Here is a 6,455-nt window from a genome sequence, read left to right as displayed (position 1 = left end):
ATGTGCAGAGGTTGGAAAGAGATCATCCTAACATGTGTTTGAAGGTGGCTGTAAAGATAATTTGGCTACATTTTTCTATGAGCTCTCACAGAAAAGATGGCATTAAAAGCTATTTGAAGATTATGCAAATCAATGTGTTATTTCACAACACACTATCATGTTTACACCACACATTTACATTATTATATTAACACAACTGAACAATTATTTCTATGCTATGTAGCATTTATCAACTTTTATCAACATGAGAATTATCTCTATGAACCAGTCCTAGTATTTGCAGTAAATGTAGACTGCTATTGATTCGTATTTCCTTTTGAATAGAAACACAACAACTCACTGGTAGTAAACATATTTCATCTTAGCAGAATTATATGCACTGAAGCTTGCGAGCAAACCAATTGATCTGTCTTACATATGAATAGCTTTGGTCATTACTGTATTGGTTATTGCCTATGCTGACTTTACAACCAACACATTCACATAAACATTCATAGCAGGTTCAAAGTGATAGTTGAGGTTTTTTTTACATTTTACTGCAGAACTTTTCATCATTTCCAGCTGTTGCAGCAATCTCCTTCTATAAGTTCTTTGCCATCTTGGAATCAATGGGCTCTTGCATTCATTGATTGCAGAGATGTCTTTTGAGACAGAACTGCTTATTAGCCCTTTTTACACAACAGTCAAGTCATATCGGTGCAAAAAAGAGAACCTTGTTAAGCCAGCCTTATTCCCATTTGTTGTTTACACAGAGCAATCAGTAGCAACAGCGCTGCATCAGTCTGTGCTTAAACTCAGCAAGATGACTTTGAGGAATCAGTGTTGCTGGTAAACTGCTACGTTCTTCCACACCTCATTCCATGTCTGCAGTCACAAACAGAACATAAATGTGCTCTGATGTAGTGATGCCTGTAGAAGTGGGTGTATTCTTGATTTCTGGTTGATTCTTTTAAGCAGCCTTTCCAACAAAGGGTAAACATCCCTTATTGTAAACAATTGTATTTTTTTATACTAAGTCAATCAGTATTTGCATGTTCTTTGCCTTGTTGACATCAGGGAGCAAGCATTCATACATAATATGTGCCACAGATTTTATGTGTGAACCTAACCAACTCATCAAATGAAAGCAATTAGTATTAGCCTACTAAAATTGACTTTCAACACAGTATTGAATGTTATGCAAATGAAAAGAGATTTAGAAGTGGGTTGATGATTACTCGTTGATGACTTTAAATACTACTTATTCGAATGAGTACACTCATGTCTAGAAAGTCAGACATTATGACGTGACAAGTTAAGCTACTCCAGCCCTTGTGATCAGCTTTGTTACAAAGTGCATTTTATTGAACTCTGAGCAGCTGGTAACAAATTATTTTTAGACATTTTTCGTTTTTGATTGAACTGACACAAACTAGCTAATGAGAGCATTTTTACTACAACTTAAAACAGGTACCACTTGATATATAAAGATTTCAACAGCATAATTTCGACTGTAGATTACAATCCCAGATAGCATGCGGATGTGGGCTAGCCTGGGCGAAAGCCGACTGTTGACTCTGTCAAACAGTCTGGGAAAACCCAAGAGGAATCCGTTTCCATGGAGGGCGGGACCTTACCCAGCAACTTAAATTCATTGGAGTAACGGAGTTCCCTTAACCAATCATAATGTTTAGAAATGACGTTGGTTATGCGCCGAGGTTCATGCTTACTCTCGCGAGGCTCTAGCTCGCGAATCACGCTTCCCACATCCGCTTTCATTATACCGGTACCATTTGATAAATCAAACTTTTCCCAAAGCCAGTTGGAAGGAGAGCTACGACATCCTTGCCACTAACAAAATTGACGAGGCATTCCTCTTGCTCTCGTTTTAATTGTGTAATGATCTCCAGAGTTGAGACAACTTCATGGATAGCTTCTAGCGTTCTTCCGTCGCCATGTTTATTTCCGCTGCGGTTGAACTACAATTATATGGACTACAATGGACTCTGCGCGTGAGTTCTGCGTCACCACTCGCAACTGTTTGCTGATTGGCAAAACACTGAGCGAACCGAGGTAGGGGGATTTGGCCAGACTATGTGCGGAGCCAAAATCTTTGGGCGGAAGTACGTAGGATGGCGTCGCCAGGCTAGATGTGGGCCACTTGAGGCAACGATCCGGCACTGTAGGCATTCTTCTGGCCCGGACAAAACAGATGTGAGCCTAAAGTGGCCCATGTAGTCAATGCTACATTTGGGCCAAATATTACAAAACGGATACGGCCCAGCTTTGGCTGATATATGGCAAGTTAGCAACGACTAATCCGGGTGTGAGCCTAAAGTGGCCCACAAATGAAGAAACACACTTGGCCCACCTTTGTTGAAACATATTTGGGCCAGTTTTGACCGAAATACGGCAAGTGAGCATCAAGTAATCTAAGTAAGCCTAAAGTGGCCCACATATAAAGAAACACACTTGGCCCACCTTTGTTGAAACATGGCCAGTTTTGGCCGAAATATGGCAAGTAAGAAAAGAGTAATCCGGTTGTGAGCCTAAAGTGGCCCACATATAAACTTGGCCCACCTTTGTTGAAACTATGGGTAAAAGTGGGTTTACTGTGAGCTGGGCAAACCCACTCTTATTCCACAAAAAAAACTGCAAGTTTTACCTGAAGAGAAGTTAGACTGTTGTTTTTTTTTCACTACCACGCCCCCTTGGTGTGATTTGTTCCAAATTTGCGGGGGTGTTTGGAACACAACCGTTAACATTTGAATCGGTCAACGCCACTCTGATTGGCTGAGGCAGCACTTCATCGTGACCCAGCTACCTTGCAGAAGAAACTGGCCGCATTCAGCCTACTGGGATCCACAGAAAAGTTGAAGGTAAGTTCGGCTCAGCTTATTTAATTTTATGTATGAGATGTGTTAGCTTTGTTTCTCTTAACACTAGAACTACCACGGAGGGGTCAATTGACCTTTTTACCTAAAAGACCCACAAGAGGGTCATTTGACCCTTTGGACCCCCTGCGGACACTCCTTTTGTTGTGGAAATGTGGGTTGAGTACTGTATCTCTGCATCTTCGTTCCTTGGAGAGGAGCTTCTTTCACCACAAAATTCTTGAGGGAAATGAAGCAGTAGTCCACATGCACTGGTATTTATCCATCTAACAATTGCGATAGATAACCAATTGGGATAGATCAGCAAGGTACATTCATTTGAAAATTGTACTAAATGTAAGCTGATTGTGTTAACTGTAGGATACTTGTACATAGCCATTTGCAAGGATGTACTAAATGATTGAGACATGTACAAAAGCATTTGAAATTTGATGAAAGCAATGATAAATGCCATTCTGTTGTGAGGAACTGCAAATTAGTTTTGGGATTTGTCCATGTTTTGAGAATGACATCTCAGTTTCAAGAAATGAGCCAAACCAATGGAGAAAAACTGTAACACACTGTCCGCCAAACTGTGCTATCTGTCTTTGCTGCTGATATCTTCATGCAAGTTGCTATTTACCTGTGGTGATTTTGGAGGCTGACAGCCCTTGGGAAGAAGCTGTCTGTCCCTGTTTGTCTTGGCTGTTACCACTGTAAGGTGTGACCCCCTCACCCCTCACCCCACACACGGCCCCTAACAGCCTCATTACCATAACAAAATGAGTGATTAGTGTATTCGGTAAAAGCCGCCGGGTCAAATGACCCCTCTCTGGTACTTCTAGGTAGGCAGAAAAATCCTGGTAGTTCTACTATACAAACCTGCTGTGTCTACAAGTAGCATTGTACCTCTTCAGATAGGGTTGGCTGAAATTGGCTATAGTTGAAATGTAATTACTTTTCAAAACGACCGTAGTGCTGTAAGCTTGATGCTGCGACCAAAATACAGCCACGACGAATGAGGTTGATGCCATTTTTCAAAAAGAAACACTGCTTGTTCTATGTTCATTAGTATGAGTCTGAAGTTGTTCCCAGACCGCTGGGACTGGAGGGTTTGCTTTCTTTTGTTTTTGCGACCGAGGACTTTCGTTGTGTTAGCTTAGCATGCTATGTTATTGATGCACGACGTGTACGGGAACTTTTTTTCTGTTCGGTTATGATTAAGCAATATCGAAACCTTATCAAAAAACAATCCGATTGAACTGTAACTGTACAGAGATGTTGAGGACTGTTCTAAAGTAAGGGGTGTATGGTTTGTACATCTGTGGGTAACAAAACTCCTCATGCGCAGCAAAAATGAAGCTCAGTTGGGACACCTCGGGTGAAAAATAAAGAAACCACAGTACACTGATTTCACTTACTGAAATTGATTATTTAGTCTAAACATTTTCTCTAAAACTGTGGTACTAATACTGCCTTTTTTTCTCTTTTTTTCCCCCCTGAGATTACTACTTTGAGTGTCATCGGTGGGGTTCACATTAAAGATGCGGTCTGGAGAATCATGAGATACTGCTGGCCAAGCAGCTCAACTGGCGGGGCGTAAATGGAAAAACGGCTTTCCACAGCCTCCAAATAAAAGATGTCATTACTGGTAAGTGTTAATTGTGTTATATTTCATTGTGATGCGTTTTATGACTGGGTTAGGGTTTTCCTTTTCTTTCATGATTCTGAGTAGTTGCTAGGGGTGCTGAAATTAATCATAATCGCTTTATCAATATGTGGATGATTATGCATCAGTGTGGTAGCAGACAATATTCTATTCTGTTGCAATATAATGGCATTGATTGTTGATTAATCAATCAGTTCATCAGGTGAAGGGCAGTTTTCCTCCAATGTTAGTAATGGGCTGGTCATGGGCATGGCTAAACTGTTTTCAAACTACATTCATCATTGCTGCCCAGCTATGGGCAGGATATAGCATGCCATGCATTTCTCACCATTGTGTGTAATCTATCAAAAACTTTACTGTTTTCTCAATTTTTAGGAACGGTCAGAAACAACCAACTAACGGCCACTGCCACTGACCAGGAGGTGGAGGCCTACATAAAAAGGTGGCTTCATCTAGCCGGAGACCGGGATGGTGGGAGGAGAGAAGGCGTTCCTCACAGCACGCACGTAAGTCGGCTACGATACCTATTTTGCAATATGTGATGCTGGTCAACAGCAGAAATCAAGATGAAGCTGCCAGCATGTGTGCGGGGTGTGTGCAGCTCCTGAGTTTAATTTCAATATCTTCCAAAATATCAAAAGCAAAAAAATCACCTTTAACATAAACATGAGTTATTACTGTAACTTAAATGTGAAGTTTGTCTGAGTGTTTGAAGCCGCTTTACTCCAGTTCACATTGTCTGTTACCCAACTTTCATTGTCTGAACAGAATGAGGTTGAGCAAGCAGATATTGGGTTTAGCTTCAGATTAATTGTAATTAAAAACAGACTAGGTTTTGAAGTTTTGTAAGGCATCAACACAATATTATAATAACTTTATATCATTTCACTCAGCCTTTTTTGTTTATCCTGATGAGGTTCTGTGTTTTGCACTTCACTGCCACCATATACTGAATATACTAAATTTGTTCTTTTGTGTATTTCTTAAAGGGACGGAAGACGGATTTGGATTTTTGTAGGTCGCCAACTCTTTTTCCTTTTTTTTTTTGCCATTATGTTTTAAAATAAAATAAAAATCACACCCATTTCTCGTGTTTGGTCATTTCTTCAGTTTCCTCATCTTGGACCCCAAGATGAGTCCCACTGCATGCCACCATTCAAACGGTATCTGGGGTTACCATAATGGCATGTAGCCACAAATTGAGACCATTCTGTGTTTTCATATTTGACATACCATTTTATTATGGTTGTGACTCCCCAAATGTGCAGGTTAGTCAAGGTTATAGTGTGTAAACCAGTTCTGGCCAGAATTGAAGTGTACAGTGGCCCACATCCGGTTGAGTGCTGGTTTATTTTGGCTGACATCTGGCATTGTGATGGCTTGGTTGTGGCCCACTTCTGGCAAACGTGAGCGGACCGCCCAAGTGCCATCATTCCATGCCGTATGTGGGCCGGATGAACATGTCAGGTGTGGGCCGGATACGGGCCAAAAGAGTTTTGCTATCTGGGATGGGACTCAAGGAGTGGGGGAAGAGTTCTCTTCAAACAAAACAGACTCTGGTAAACTCAAAATTGACCTTCTTCACTTGATGTTTCCTCTTGGCTATAAAGCTGTTACTAGCTTGGCCTTTATTTGGTTTTGTAACTAACTTCCTGCTGAGAGTGGCTGCTGATGGTCAGCAAATTACCTCTAGTACTTGTTACATGACAGTGTCTGTCATTCTACTGTTTCGTATGTTAAATATAAAGCAGGATGTGACATTTGAGTGTGACAGCCCAGTACCTTTAATGAAGATGGGTTTTGATGATTCTCAAAAGTAAAGAAATGTGTAACGTGACTCGACATTTTCTGTTGAGTTTTTTTTGAGTCATTAAAGTTTCAAGCAGGTTGACTTCAATTAATTCAAATGCAAATGTGTTGAAAATACTCACAAT

The 6,455-nt window shown here is 40.7% G+C and overlaps 1 long non-coding RNA gene across 1 annotated transcript; it reads left to right on the top strand.

The window, feature by feature from the left end:
• Window positions 1–3,860: 3,860 nt before the first annotated feature.
• On the top strand, window positions 3,861–5,605 carry LOC142400978 (uncharacterized). Its single transcript, XR_012773022.1, has 3 exons — window positions 3,861–4,503; window positions 4,897–5,027; window positions 5,511–5,605. It is a non-coding gene; the product is annotated as an uncharacterized LOC142400978 (long non-coding RNA).
• The last annotated feature ends 850 nt before the right edge of the window (window positions 5,606–6,455 follow it).

This window comes from Odontesthes bonariensis, chromosome 15 (assembly GCF_027942865.1).
Source record: "Odontesthes bonariensis isolate fOdoBon6 chromosome 15, fOdoBon6.hap1, whole genome shotgun sequence".
NCBI classification, from domain to species: Eukaryota; Metazoa; Chordata; class Actinopteri; order Atheriniformes; family Atherinopsidae; genus Odontesthes; species Odontesthes bonariensis.
The sequence above is the reverse complement of the archived record's forward strand: the minus strand, read 5'-3'. Positions and strand labels throughout refer to the sequence as shown.